This window comes from Marmota monax, unplaced genomic scaffold (assembly GCF_021218885.2).
Source record: "Marmota monax isolate L192 unplaced genomic scaffold, Marmota_monax_Labrador192_F-V1.1 WCK01_AAM20220418_F8-fsc00005, whole genome shotgun sequence".
In the NCBI taxonomy this organism is placed as follows: Eukaryota; Metazoa; Chordata; class Mammalia; order Rodentia; family Sciuridae; genus Marmota; species Marmota monax.
Window position 1 is genome coordinate 19,816,565 of NW_026692254.1, and position 15,936 is coordinate 19,832,500.

General features: G+C 37.4%; 1 long non-coding RNA gene across 1 annotated transcript in view; it reads left to right on the plus strand.

Moving 5' to 3' along the window:
* The window catches only part of LOC124089351 (uncharacterized), a 77,139-nt gene that overhangs the window by 11,012 nt on the left and 50,191 nt on the right, over positions 1-15,936 (plus strand). The window contains exon 2 of the long non-coding RNA XR_006850716.2: positions 7,825-8,037. This is a non-coding gene — a long non-coding RNA (uncharacterized LOC124089351). The remainder of the gene's footprint in view (positions 1-7,824; positions 8,038-15,936) is intronic.

Genomic DNA, 15,936 nt, shown 5'->3' on the forward strand with positions numbered 1-15,936 from the left:
TCAAGGAAAGAAAAAGACAAAAAAGGCCCAAGATAATAAAAGCTAAGGAAGGCAGGCTAAATAATTTAGGCCTGCAAGAACCCAACATCAGGCATGTGAGGTGAATCTAGCCAGGGCTGTGAATGGTCCAGGGTCTTATTCAACAAGTGATAATAGAGGGTTGGGCAATTTTCTATCCTATAGGACTGATTCAGTTTTACAAAATATTTTAAACAAAAAATTTGAAAATAATGTAGCACATATTCATTCTCCAAATAGCCTATCTTTATTGGGGAAACACTCCTCACATATAATCACAATGTAAATGGGGTTTTTGAAGGATAACTGGAAGAGATCTTTGATGTGTGGATCCTATAACAAGTATTGGCTGTGAGCCTGCCTGCTATAGTTCTTTTCTGGAAAGTACATTGTTGAAGGCTCGGTCCCCAACCTGTGGTGTTGTTGGAAAGTGGAGCAACCTTTAGGAGGTGGGGTCTAGTGGAGAGAAGTTAAGTCATGGAGGATGTTCCCTTGAAGGAGACCTTGGGACCTCAGTCTCTTCCTGTATCTCTCATTGCTTCCTGGTCCCCATGAAATAAACACCTTCTATCACATGCTCCTGTCATGACATGCTGGCTCCCCACAGACCCAGAAACAAAGAACCAACCAATCATGAAATAAAATCTCCAAAAAAAAAAAAAAAAAATGAGACAAATCAAACCTTTTCTGGTTATAATTTGATCATCTCAGGTATTTTATAATAGTAACAGAAAACTGATTAATATACTAAGTGTTTAATTATTGCAAAAACAAAAAGGAAGAACAAAAACAAAGGTTCAAATAGCACTAAAAGTAATGTCAGGATAATTTTCTTGTGGGCTTCAGATTTTAGGTGCCACTAGGAGAATATTACAGATCCAGAGATAAGCCAGCTAGAAATGACTAGAAAATAGGGAGCAACCACTTAGAATTTGTCACAAAATTAGCTCTACCATTGACTGATAGCCATCAGCGAAATTGAGAATAATTCTAACTGAAAGATAAAAGAAAGTAGACAGAAAGAGGAAGTCAGTCCACCACCCATACTCAGACATCAGAATGTAATTTAAAATGTTCTTTCTTCACATTTCCCTTCCTCTCTCAACTCTCACCACTACTGTCTTCCATGAAGTCACTTATACTCTTTAACAATGTGGAATTGCCAATTGTTTGAGGTTCTTAGAACTCCATTTTCCCCTTCAATTTCTTATTGATTAATAGTTCCCCCCCGGCTTCAGTATTGGAAATTGAATCCAGGGATACTTCATATGGTGTTCCATCCTCAGCCCTTTTTATTATTTTACTTTTGATACAGGGTCTTGTGAGGTTGCTCAGGCTGACCTCAAGCCTGCCATCCTCCTGCCTCATCCTCCCAAGTAGCTGAGATCATAAGTGCCCAGCTATCAGTTACCTTTTAACATTGGTAGGAATCTCCCAGAAAGAGGAAATCTCCCAGAAGGAGGAAATCTCCTAGAAAGAGGAAAGGAGACGTAAGCATTCTCTAGTCCACATAATGGGAGTTCGGTCATAGCATTAAGTGGGAAATGATGTGTTTTAGTCAGGTATTTTGCTGCTGTGACTAAAGGACCTGATCATATCAATTGTAGAGGAGGAGAAGCTTATTTGAGGGCTCATGATTTCAAAGGTCTCAGTTCAGAGAAGACAGGCTCCATTGCTTGGGGCTGGAAGTGAGGCAGGACATCATGCCAAAAGACTGTAGCAGAGGCAAACAGCTTACATCATCAGGAAGCAGAGAGAGAGAGAGAGAGGAAGAGAGAGAGAGAGAGAGAGAGAGAGAGAGAGAGAGAGAGAGAGAGAGAGAGAGAGTCAGTCAGTCCACTTTCCAGGTACAAAATATTTATGCCCCAAAGCCACTCCCCAATCCCTCCTCCAGCTACACCCTACCACTTCAACTACCATTCAGTTAATCCTCATCAGGGGATTAATTCACTGATTGGATTAAGACTCTCATAACCCAATCATTTTTCCTTTGAACTTTCCTGTATTGTCTCATATGTGAGCTTTTGGGAGATACCTCACATCCAAACCATAACATGGTCATATCAAATTTTACTATAGTAATGTGATACCTACAAGAAGACTCCTTTAGAGGAATGGTCAATTCTAAGGGACATGGCTCTTATGTATACATTTGATATCACAGGCCAGGCAGCACGTCTAAACCAGTTTTTGTCTAGCAGAATCACTGGTATTAAATACTTGGGATTGACCTAGGATAATTGGCATGAAACTGATACAAGCTCAAGTTCTGAGAAGAGATTTTACTTAGACCTAAGTGGACAGTGAGTGGTGTTCCAGAGAACTCCAGTTAGTACTAGTTTTGAGTAAAGAGAACATTCGTTAAACTTGAGTAAAGAGAAAACAACAGCACCCATAACTTGGAGGGTCGAGAAAATCATACTGCCAAATGCAATCGATTGCAGGTGATCTGTTCTCAGAAAATAAAACAAAACAAATAAAACAAGTTATAGGAACAGTTTGACTTGACCAACAAAAGAGAAGATGATTTGGGATATATGGAACTGGAGAAAAATTCAAGAGGATAGACTGGGTAAAAGGAAGAAAGACACCACTATAAGATAAGTTGTGAGAAAAGTAAAATGAGAGAGACTGATGAAAAGAGAAAGACTTGCAAATATGGCTAGATCATGGGACCAGCACTTACCGAGTATGTCTCTTCCTACTCCCCAGGGGCTTCTCTACCTTGGGAATAAATGGAAAGTAAATCATGATCTAGGAATATGGCTCAGTACTGAATACAAGGTGAGAAAGTAAGTTTTTTTTTTTTTTAAATTAAGTAAACTTTTTAAGGAAAATACAATTATTATGTGGTAGAGACTGCCAATTACAAAGAAAAATAGAAATAATGATGATAATGATGATGATAATGATGATGATACTGCCAGGAGGTGGGATCTGGTAAAAAAAAAAAAAAAAAAAAAAAAGGCTCATCAGTTTGCCTGATAGACCCTGTAGCAAAACCCTATCAGCATCACTTCTCTTCATCTTCCCTTTCCTAGAATCATGCATAAAATTGTTAAGCAACCTGGAAGGAAACTAGAAGAGGCCCAGTGAGCTTTTGTGAACTTGGTATTTACTACTATGATAACTACATATTAATTCATTTGTGATAGGAAGAATAATGTCCCCCTTCCAGACATCCAACTTCCAATTCAGGGAAACTTGCATGTCAAAAGGCAGAGTTGCAAATGTAATGAAGTTAAAGTTCTTGAGATGGAGAGATTTTCCAGAATTATCTAATGTTACCAAAGGGGTATCAAGAGAATGAAGCAAAAGGGTCAGAATTAAAGAAAGAGACATGACTAAAGCATGGTGTGGAATGATGGTGGGTCCATAAGCCAAGAAATGCAGGTGATTTCTAGAATCTGTAAAAAGCAAGAAATAGATCCTCCTCTAGAACCATCAGGAGTGTAGGCCTATCAGCCTGTTTTACACTTCAGGTCTCCTAAGTGATAAGATATTAAATGTACTGTTTTAAAGTACTTAAATTTGTTGCAGCATAGATGGGAAACTAAGATGTATCTAAAAGAGTATTCCTGGAAATAAAAGCATAATATTTTGGCATTTGTAAATGAAGACTGTTTGAGAATAATTTAACTAACTTATAAAATGAATTTCCAATATTTAACTGTTGAGCTTTGCATGATATCTAACCGTGATGTATCATACCATAAACTAAAAATGCAACTGCATAATTAAAGCAACAACTGATAGCAGCAAAAGGTTAAAAACTACATCAAAAAATGAAAACATGAAAAAATTCACTGATATTAAGAACAAGTTTCAGATACTGAAGCATTAAAAAATTGTAAGATTATGGTGCACATTGATTTTTAAGAATATGTATATATTAATAATAAACTGGAGTCTAAGAATTTAGAAGGATCATGTACAACGAATACATGGGACAGAAGCAATAATTAAAGACAAAAAATACTGTATAAGTTTTCAAAATAATCTGGACATATGCTTTAAGTGAATCCATAGCATTACAAGCAAATTCAATGAAAAAAGTAAAAAGGCTGGTGAAATTATTAAATTATCAAAGTCAATAGCATATAAACAAGAGTAATAAAAAGGATATGAAAAGAAAACCCCTGGAAAACAGCACAAAATGAGCTGACCTCAGCCTTTTTCATTGGAAATGTTAAAGGTAATGGAGAACCTTCTGATTAGGTCTGTGATAAAGATGGTGACTGATCTATATGAGTGACGACTAATCAAGTTCCCTCTAGTGTAAGAAGGCTTCAAAAGTACATTTGAAAATAATCTGGAAATTGATCTTCTATGCGTCATGATTCTTGAAAAGAAATTCACATTTATGTGCTGGTTAACTGTGATGGTTTAGGTTTGAGGTGTCCCCCAAAAGCTCATTGATTTCCATGTCTGTCCTGAGCTGTCTTCCTCCTCCTCACCCTTTCACCATCATGTTCTGCCTCACCTTGGGCTCAGAACAGTGGAATCAGCCATCTATGGACTGAGACCTATGAAATTGTGGGGCCCAAGTAAACTCTTTCTCTTCTACATTGTTCTTGTCAGGTCTTTTGATCACAGCAATGTAAAAAGCTGACTCAAACACCAACTGAGAGATGAATCAAAGTTAAGAAATTAGGAAGAGGGCATTTTTTTTTTCAAATTGGATTCCCATTTTAGAAATATATACAAATTAGGAAAGCATATGAGGGGATTATTGTGTGTTCAGGGGGAATTCTGCCACCAGGATACCAGAATTGTTCCCCTTTTGCTGTTCTTAGCTCTTACTCACTAACATTACTCCCTAGATCTAGGAAATAAGTTTTATGCACTGCAGTTTGGGTTCCTGGGCTTGATTACTGCTTAAAACAGTCATCAGTGATGTTCTGTTCCAGCTTTCACTTCAGATGATGCGGCTATTTATACTTTTAGGACACTATGCTGAGCTAATTATGAACTATCTCCTTCTCACTGCCCTTGCCTCTTAGGAGAGATATGAAGAACAGCAAAATGATAATCATTTAATTCCCAAGGAAATTGCTAAATAATTTTTTTGAATCACTAAAACTCACAGTGAATGTGACCTTAGGTTTTCAGGGGGGGGGGGGGATCATTGATTTTGATTTTTTTAATTTTAACTGTGAAAACTTGATAAGAATCCTAAGAATGGAATATAATATCTCTCATAAATCTTCATTTTTATAGGTTTCTAGTTATTAAAAAGAACTGCCTGGAAGGTATTATAATGGGGATCTGAAATGTCCCCCAATGTCTCATTTGCTAAAGGCTTCATTCCTAGCCCACACTACTCCTGGGAGGTGGTGGAAGATTTAGAAGGTGGAGGTAGTGGAGAGAAGTTAGGTGATTGGAGGTATGCCCTTGAAGTGGGTATTGGGACCCTAGCCCCTTCCTGTCTCTTTTTGCTTCCAAGCTGCCATGAGGTTTATAAATAGACTTCCTCTTCCATGTGCTCCTGACAGTCATACTGTGATGCCTTGCCACAGGCCAAAGCAACAGGGCAAAGATATATGGACTGAAACTTTTGAAACCTCATAAATTGTCTCAGGTATTTTGTCATGGTGATGGAAAGCTGATTAACACAGGGGATTAAATTTCTAACATGTTTCTTTATAGTTATTCTAAAATATGGATCTGTACGGGTGGGTATAGAGGATGTATATGTGTGAGAGAAAGATTACCTGTTTTATCTAAAATGAGCTACACTTCCTACATAAGAATTTTCCTACATGAGAATTTGTTTATGGAATTCCAACTGACTACATTGATATAACTCTAATTTATTTTTTTTCATGGTTGCATAAAGCTCCGTGTTATGGGTGTACCAGACTATTATATTTCTTCCTCAAAATACAAAGCTGTTCATATTTTTGTAAGCTATGTGTGAATTACCCTTTATCTGCAGATTCCTGATTATTTTTATAATTTGAGAAAAAAAAAACTTTGTTTTAGAAAAACAAACAGAAAATTAAAGGATCTGAAATTCATTCAAAAATGAAAATGCTTAAAACATGCTATCCTATAAAGATTTGCATTTTAATTGATATCAAGCTTGAAAAGAAAAGAATGAAGATCTTAGGTAGTTCTAAACATGGAGTAAAGAGTAAATGAACTTCTCTAATGATCTGATGTGCACTTCTTCAGGTACTGAATTGGTGCACACTATAATGTTTGGAAACATAATAATGCCAAAAATCTGAGCGTGTGTTATGCTTGGACTCAGAGTAGAGATAATGCAAGATATCAAGGGAAGCTTCCAGGTCTCTGGTGACAACAGTGGCCCTCTGTTTGGTTTTTCTGATTTTTAAAAAATTGTGGTGAAATACACATTATAGGAGATACATGATCTTAACCACTTTTTTTTTTCTTTTTTGGTACTAGAGATTGAACCCAGGGGTGCTTGACCACTTAGCCACATCCCCAGCCCTTGCTTTCATTTTTTTTTTTTTGTTTTGAGAGAGGGTCTTGTTTAGTTGCTTAAGGACTGGCTTTGTACTTGTGATCCTCCTGCCTCAGCCTCCCAAGATTCTAGGATTATAGATTATAGGTATGTGCCATTGCTCCTAGCAATTTTAACCACTTTTAAGTATACAATTTAGTGGTATTAAATACAGTCACATTGATTTGAAACCATCATCACTATCCAACTTGAGAACTTTTTTCATCTTGCAAACTGAAATTATGCACCCATCAAACACTAACTCCTTAGTTTTCCCTCCCCCATGTCTCTATTCTACTTTCTGTCTCTGTGAATTTGACATTGTAAGCACCTCACCTCATATAAGGGGGATCTAAAGTATTTGTCTTTTGTAACAGGTTTTTTTTTCATGTACCATAATATCCTCAAGGTTATCCACATTGTAGCACACATGTATTAGTAGTTTATTCTTTTTTGTGGCCAATCAATAATCTATTGCACATCGTGATGGACTAATCATTTGTATCTGTCAAAATTTCACATGTCAAACCTTTATCTCAATGGAATGGTTTGGAGGTTCTGCCTCTGGGAGGTAATTTTGTCCTGAAGGTCATGAGTGGGATAGTCCCTTTATAAGGCCAGAGAGCTATATAGCTTTTTTATTCTCCCATGATGGAATATAGAAAGAAATTATTGATATGCAACCTGCAGAGTACCCCTTTCAAAATAGAACCATGCTGGTAATCTGATCTTGGACTTACAACCTCCAGAAATTTCTAGCTTTTAAATCCAAATCCACTCAGTCTATAATATTATTCTCTTTTGGAATCTCAAACTAAGATATAGATATAGATACACATATATACATAGACATACATAGCATTTTGCTTATCCATTCATCTATCAATAGATAGTTGGGTGGCCTCTACATTTTAGCTAGTATAAATAATGCTGTTACAAACATGGGCATACAGATACCTCTGACAGTCCCTAGTTTCATTCTTTTGATTATGTGCACACACACATGGAATTGCTAGGTCGTATGATAATAATATTTTTAATTTTTTTGAGAAACTATCAGTTATTTTCCACACTGGCTATTTTTATATTCTCACCAAAAGCTTGCAATAATTCTAATTTCTCCATGTGCTCACCAACACTTGTTATTTTATGGTTCTCATTTTTATGGTAACAATCCTCATGGGTGTGAAGTGGTGTTTCATCCTGTGCTTATTGGCAATTTATGTATCTTCTTTGCATTTTGTTTTGAGATTGCCACAGGCTTCTTCCCACAGAGGTAGCTGATATTCAGTCCTTCTGGGCCTCACGGAAGATACATTTTCCCTTACTCCTAGAGAATTCCAGACTAAGTGAAGGAAGAGTGCCAATATTTGCCTGCACAAATCAAGGCAACAGAGGCATCCTGACACGGAGCAGCATTCCTCCACCAGCAGCATCCACTCAATGACAATAATAATGACAATGACACCAACAACAGAGATCTACTGACAAATACTCTCCTTCCTCTCTGCATGGCATGACTGTTGTTGCCCATGTGTATACAAGTGGTAAGTAAGCTCGACCAATAACTGCTTGTATAAGCTTGGACAAATTAGATATCATACTTACCTTATAGGATGGGCCTTGACTTGCTTTCCTGTAAGACTTGGAAAAACACTTCCAGGAATGTTAATAGGATCGAGCACTATAGATGCATGAAGTTGCTTTGAAATGTATTTAAAGCATAGAAATATTGCTGCATTGGCAGCTTATCAAAGAAGGCTTAATTTTATTCTGTGAGCTGGTAAGCCCCCCAAAGTAATCATTAAGCCCATTTTTTGAATGAGAATAATATTGCAATTTGAACTTGTTTGCTTAAATGTGTTTACGTATTATTAAAACCTCTGCTACAGGAAAGATGTAAAGACTTAGCCAAGGTAGGGTCTCCTATACAAAAGGTAGGATCCATAGGGCAAGGAGCTAGGCAATCAAACATCTTTCCTCCTTCTCCATCTAAAACTTCAGAAAGAGCTACTGGTCACTGAGCACATACTTTACTGCCTAAAGAGCAATCTTTTATGAATCAGAAATGAGATTTCAGTGAGGGAGACAGGAACAGTCAAAGTTCAGGTCAGATGCACTAATCATGGCCTCCTGCTTAGGGTAGCCAGGTGCATTTGGTCCTGAACACATCATTTCTATGTTTTAAACTTTGGAATGTAGTAATGGAATTAATTATGTTGGTATCATGTTCATAGGCAAAATGTCCTATAAATTATGGCAGTACTCTAAAGAATTGAGCCAGGAGAATATTTTGGTTTTGATAAGTAGCATAATTCAGACCAAAATGCCTCCCAGATTTGAACTTAAAAAGACAAAAAACAGTGATCATTCACCACTTCTTTGGCTGACACAGAGCTAGATGATGATCTCAATGTCTAGGACAAAATGAAATTTCTAGGAAAAATCAAAAACAGCCAGTACATTTTCTTTTGGATGGCATGGGATAAAGAGAATAAACAGGGACAATTACAACATTGTAATCCATCAGACATCTCCCCAAGAGAAAGAAAGGAAGAAAGAAAGAAAGAAAGAAACCCTTTCTATGTTCTATAAATTCTATTCTGGATGCATGAACTAGAACAGAGAACATTCTACACACACACACACACACACACACACAGGAGAAAAAAAAAGAGGAGGCTGGGGACCACTTTCATGGCAAAGGAGTCATAACCAATGTGTTGGAATTTCATCAATATGACATCATTCCCAATGTGATAGGGTAGAGCCCACCCTCCATTTCCCCTCCATCTCTCTCACATGCCCCCTTTCCTCTTAAGGAGATGATGAAGCTGCCTGCACAGCACAGAAGGATAATAAAAACCTGTATCCCTTAAGCTGAATTCAGCCCAATGAACTGCACAAACAGCAATAACCAAAACAAAGCTAGCAGGAAACGTTTGCACACAGCATCTGTTATGATCGCACAACCACGAGACAGCTGTTTAATCCCAACTGTTAACATAAGATCATTTGTGTGTTTGAAGAGCGATCCCATTTGGATTTTCCCCTTTATTTATTTATTTTCTAGCTTTTCCAAGAGTGAGGCTTTCTCAGCTGTAGGATGCAATTTGTGTTTCTGGCTTTTTCCACTTTCAACCCCGGCTTCCGAATGAAAGGGGTGGTGTGGTTTTCTAACTATAAATACTCAGAGGGGAAAGAAGACGGCTGTGTGGTCTCCTAGCTGAGAAGGGCATGGCCCTTTCTCAGCCTCTGGGACCTGCTTTCTGCTCCCCAGAACATTCATAAACCTTGCTGGTTGGATTATGGGAAAAGGCCCTCACATGAAACGATTCTGGTGGTCTCTGCCAAATTCTGGTGTGGCTGAGGATTCTCAGCACCACCCAGGATTGGAAACAATCCCTGTGAAGTTCAGTTCCCAAATCCAAAAACAAAATCATTAGGTTCACAATTGCTTTGGAAGGTCAATGAGGATGTCAGCAGTTTGGGTGGCCTGAGTGCCCACGGAAGCATGAGCTGCACACCTAGATAGCTTAAGATGGTGAGTGCCACAGTCATTCTTTTTCTTTTGTTCCATTTACATTGTAGCTCACTGTTTGCAGACTCCCCAAATGCTCAGTTGAGAACATGCATGCTTTCCTATTGAATTGCTGCCAACATGTCACACAAGTGGCTGATGACAGTGACAAGCAGTATAGAGCTGACCACATGGTCCTTGGGTGAAAAGAGTTGGCCATGGAAATTTGGATTGGACAAGCATTAACCTTGAGAGCTGCCTGAAATTAGCATTACATAAATCTTTCTTCACATCCTCTCTGTTAATATTTCATCCCACTGAATCCTATGTTTTGATCCCAACATGATAATAACATGAATAATACTAACTTTATCTTTTGGGGAAAATTGAAAGCTGACATCCTTCCAGAGCTTGGGAGCAAATATCTTAAACCTGATTTTAGGACAAGTTCATTTCTAGGTTGCATCAACCTTGGAAATAAAAAAGACTTTTCAGTCTTCATACATTTTCAATTATATATATAAAGTTTTTTTTAAAAAAATTTTTTTATTCTTGGCTGTTCAAAACATTACATAGTTCTTGATATATCATATTTCACAATTTGATTCAAGTGGGTTATGAGCTCCCATTTTTACCCCATATACAGATTGCAGAATCACATCAGTTACACATCCATTGATTTACATATTGCCATACTAGTGTCTGTTGTATTCTGCTGCCTTTCCTATCCTCTACTATCCCCCCTCCCCTCCCCTCCCCTCCCCTCCCCTCTTCTCTCTCTGCCCCCTCTACTGACATTCATTTGTCCCCCTTGTATTATTTTTCCCTTTCCCCTCACTTCCTCTTGTATGTACTTTTGTATAACCCTGAGGGTCTCCTTCCATTTCCATGCACTTTCCCTTCTCTCTCCCTTTCCCTCCCACCTCTCATCCCTGTTTAATGTTAATCTTCTTCTCATGCTCTTCGTCCCTACTTTGTTCTTAGTTACTCTCCTTATATCAAAGAAGACATTTGGCATTTGTTTTTTAGGGATTGGCTAGCTTCACTTAGCATAATCTGCTCTAATGCCATCCATTTCCCTGTAAATTCTATGATTTTGTCATTTTTTAATGCAGAGTAATACTCCATTGTGTATAAATGCCACATTTTTTTTATCCATTCATCCATTGAAGGGCATCTAGGTTGGTTCCACAGTCTAGCTATTGTGAATTGTGCTGCTATGAACATTGATGTAGCAGTGTCCCTGTAGCATGCTCTTTTTAGGTCTTTAGGGAATAGACCGAGAAGGGGAATAGCTGGGTCAAATGGTGGCTCCATTCCCAGCTTTCCAAGAAATCTCCATACTGCTTTCCAAATTGGCTGCACCAATTTGCAGTCCCACCAGCAATGTACAAGTGTACCCTTTTCCCCACATCCTCGCCAGCACTTGTTGTTGTTTGACTTCATAATGGCTGCCAATCTAACTGGAGTGAGATGGTATCTTAGGGTGGTTTTGATTTGCATTTCTCTGACTGCTAGAGATGGTGAGCATTTTTTCATGTACTTGTTGATTGATTGTATGTCCTCCTCTGAGAAGTGTCTGTTCAGGTCCTTGGCCCATTTGTTGATTGGGTTGTTTGTTCTCTTATTGTCTAACTTTTTGAGTTCTTTGTATACTCTGGATATTAGGGCTCTATCTGAAGTGTGAGGAGTTTTGAATTCAGCAAAGTGGCAGGATATAAAATCAACACGCATAAATCAAAGGCATTCCTGTATATCAGCGACAAATCCTCTGAAATGGAAATGAGGACAACCACTCCATTCACAATATCTTCAAAAAAAATAAAATACTTGGGAATCAACCTAACGAAAGAGGTGAAAGACTTATACAATGAAAACTACAGAACCCTAAAGAGAGACATAGAAGAAGATCTTAGAAGATGGAAAAATATACCCTGTTCATGGATAGGCAGAACTAACATCATCAAAATGGCGATATTACCAAAAGTTCTCTATAGGTTTAATGCAATGCCAATCAAAATCCCAACGGCATTTCTTGTAGAAATAGAGAAAGCAATCATGAAATTCATATGGAAAAATAAAAGACCCAGAATAGCAAAAACAATGCTAAGCAGGAAGTGTGAATCAGGCGGTATAGCGATACCAGACTTCAAACTATACTACAGAGCAATAGTAACTAAAACAGCATGGTACTGGTACCAAAACAGGCGGGTGGACCAATGGTACAGAATAGAGGACACAGAAACCAATCCACAAAACTACAACTACCTTATATTTGATAAAGGGGCTAAAAGCATGCAATGGAGGAAGGATAGCATCTTCAACAAATGGTGCTGGGAAAACTGGAAATCCATATGCAACAAAATGAAACTGAATCCCTTTCTCTCGCCATGCACAAAAGTTAATTCAAAATGGATCAAGGAGCTTGATATCAAATCAGAGACACGCCATCTGATAGAAGAAAAAGTTGGCTACGATCTACGTACTGTGGGGTCGGGCTCCAAATTCCTCAATAGGACACCCATAGCACAAAAGTTAATAACTAGAATCAACAAATGGGACTTACTCAAACTAAAAAGTTTTTTCTCAGCAAAAGATACAATAAGAGAGGTAAATAGAGAGCCTACATCCTGGGAATATATATATAAAGTTTAAGGTAAGAGTGACTAGTATCTCTTTGAAATGAAGGATATCAGAGTAACAATTCTTTGAGGACCTTTGAATTTCTCCTGAAATAACAACAGTCTCTCTATCATTCTTTGTAGCTCCACCTCCAACAATTATTGTTTTTTTCCCCTGCCTGTGTACCCTCAAAGAAAAGTTAAAAGAGATTTCTATAGATGTTAATTTTCTGAGATTTACAAAGAAAAGTAGAAGTCATCAGTAGGGCAACAGTCAAAAAGTCAATAGTAGAAAAAATTAACTATTTTGGTCTGTCCGTGGTGTGATTTCTTATCATACTTAGATAAAATGTTTTTACCTTTAGTCTGGCATTCTCAAACATGTGGAAAAGTTTGAAGCCTCTAGTAGGGAGGGTGAGTGACTGTGGTCTCTCCAGATTATGAATATCCATCTTAATGTTCAACTTCCCCAACAGAGGACAAAATCACCAATATCTCCAATGGGAGAAAATCCTTTATGGACTGATTCATTTCCATGTTTTGTTTCTGCAGCTAGACAGGATATCCTGTCAAGTGGTGAAAAGGGAGGGAAATTTAGTGCTATCCGTTTCTGATTTGCCATTATTATTATTGTTATTGCTACTTTCAAACTGGTATTGTATTTATCTACTGATTTTCATATATGATACCTATTTTTGGTAATTTTCTTTTTCTTCTCCCTTTCTACCCTACTTGAAAAATCACCCTTAGCAGGATAAAGAAGGCAGTTTATATTCACTACTTTAAAAGGCCACATTTAATATTTTCCACCTTTGCTAAAATTAAATAATGAAATAGTCATCATGTTCCCTGAGTTACTGAAGAAGAAATCTTAATTTTATTTTCTTCAAGTGTAGAACCAATTGGGAAAACAGTTTCCACTGATTTTAGAAGAAGAGGAACTCAAGAGGAATTTCTCTCTACCCGAGCTTCAGAGAGAAATTCCACAGTGTGAGGAAGCCCACAGAAGTCACAAGTATCTCTTACATGCTCATTTGTCAGCTAAAACCAGGAAATAAATACCCTACTGTTTTGTGATCACCCCCAGTTACTGCTGTAACAGGAAACATAAATGAGAGGAAGATGATCTGAGCAGAATCCGAGTCCCAGTTGGACTCTGGCTTCATCTCACATCTCCCTGTGAAATTCAGCCCTGGGGGAAAGAGCCCAGTACATCCACCACCACCACCCCTGTCACCTTTTTTGAGATTGGCCACAGTTATTTTTGAATAACATTTTATGAAAGTGTTTGCCTGGATTATCAGGCTTCCTTGCATTTTTGTCAAAACCAAAATATTACATTTCAAGGTATTATTTATCTTTCACATAGAGCATGAGGATTTTCTTATTCACTATACTTCAGAGTTCTACAAAGCACAAGACAGACCTTGGCCTACAGTTATTCATCATCAAATCATGATTTTTAAAAACAAATGAATCGAAAGTGAGGCTGGGTAGGAAAAAAAAAATTGCTTGACTCCAGACCAGAGAGAAAAACTTGAGAAATTAAATGCCCTTTAGCATTGTTTTGTTTCTGCATCCACCCACCTTTTGCCCATCCACGTTTCCTGGTTTTTCCATGGTCTCTGTCCTGTGACTTCATGGGGTGCCATTCAAGGTTCCACCTCTGATTGTTTTAATCTGTATTTCCCTTACAGATTAGACTGGAGGCCAAAGGGAGTTTCTGTTTACCCATTATCTACTCCTCTGATTGTTTCATAGTATATCAATTTTCTTTGTGACACTTAGTAATGAGTTCTACTTGAGAATTTATTCAATTCTTTTCAGTGTATGTACATGGGATAAAACTGGGAGGACTTCCAAAATTAACCTTCCACACATCATTTGAAGGCTTGTATCTGAGGGTAGGTTTTGAAAAACAAAGTATTCATAATCTCTTGTACATTATTGGTCTGTTTTCTCTCTTTGAGCTACCACTTCCCCAACAATTCACATATATCATGGGGGCTAATGGAGACCATGTCCAAGCCTGGCTCAACTCCATCTGCCCCCGTAAACCTCACTGAGTCTAACTGTACATTATACAAAATGCTCATTTAATTTCACTTATTAGAAAGATTCCAGAGAATATTTTTTTACCTTGAAATATCTGGTTTGAATATGTTAACTGGATTTGTTTTCTTTTTTTAAAAAAGTATAAATTGATAGAATTGATCAGTAATTTGGATATTGGAAACAGAATGATTCTTTTCACAATTGGGTCCAAGAATGTTCACTTTTTTAAGGCTTTTCATTGAGAAAAACACACATTGAGAAAAAACAAAGTAAATAAGCACAACCAGAAAAAAAAGAACAAACAATTTATTCCAGTTGATTTCTGATATATTATTCACTCAAACACCTGAAGTGGTAAATCGAGGCAATTATCTCAAACACCTTTTCTTAATTATAGGGACCATGTACGTAAGCAAGTTCTGGGCCCCATTTTTTTTTTTACAATATTTATTTTAATTTACACTTGAGTTTACCTGTATAAGACACAGCTTTAGTACTGTGAGCACTTAAATGTATCCAAACTATGGAGCTAAATATATTTGAAAACAGTGATTTATCCAACTGATAATTTCAATGGTATTTTCACTGCTCACTAGATACTTTTTCGCATTACCTTTTTTTGGCATTTTCCAAATAATAAACAATGATAATTTAAAATTATAACATTTATAATTTGAAAGAAGTGAACATATCAAAAATTATTTTATAAAAAAATACCATGAACTGGTTCCAGAGATTCCCAATGGGTGTTGTGAGATGGGAGATTGTTGCAGCCACTTTTGGAAAATACAATCCATCACAGAGCCCATCTGTTAATATGTGGTGCCTGACCACTTCCTCTCCTTGAAAACCGCATGCTGAATATTAAGAGTCACTTCTAGTTCAAAGATCTTATACCAGTGGGGAGGGTTGATTTCTAAGAACAGGCTGTTCACCTACATTCCCTGCTTTGTCCCATAAAACTTATTCCCTCCATGTAGGAGGCCCCAATTTTCTTCACTGCAGCCTGCCCCTGTCTCTTTAGTGAATCAAGGACAGCTCCTCTAAACTATAATAATGAAGGCATGTCCTCAAAACCTTCTAGCTTTGTGTCAGGTCTTGCTTTATTTATTTTCTTATAGTTGACCAACAAATCTAAAAGGTAAAAATTTTGACACACATTTTATCCATGAGTAAATCTTAGAAAGGATACCTTGTGACTACTCCAGAAACACAAACATAAAATTTGAATCGAAGAGTTGGGGAATACT